We start from the raw sequence: 291 nt of genomic DNA, 5'->3' as shown, positions 1-291 counted from the left end.
CAAGTCTCTTCTCCATCTTAAAGTCCTGGCTCCAACCCGCGACTTTTCACAACGGTTTATGCAGACAGTTAAACCACGACGATAACAATTAAAAGCGACATCCAGACTACACCCCACCCCTCTGTGCTCGGCTGCTCCTAACTTCCTAGCGAGCTCCTCCTTTGAGCCCGAGCCTTTCCATGCCTGACCGCAGACTAAAGGAGAGCTCCGGGGCAGCCCTCAGAGTCCCCCCGATGGCAGAGTGCGTGTCGGTGGAGGGGGGATGTCCCCCACTCAAGCCAGGCTGCCCCG

The sequence above is a fragment of the Antrostomus carolinensis genome, unplaced genomic scaffold, assembly GCF_000700745.2.
Source record: "Antrostomus carolinensis isolate BGI_N321 unplaced genomic scaffold, ASM70074v2 scaffold12221, whole genome shotgun sequence".
In the NCBI taxonomy this organism is placed as follows: Eukaryota; Metazoa; Chordata; class Aves; order Caprimulgiformes; family Caprimulgidae; genus Antrostomus; species Antrostomus carolinensis.
The sequence above is the reverse complement of the archived record's forward strand: the minus strand, read 5'-3'. Positions refer to the sequence as shown.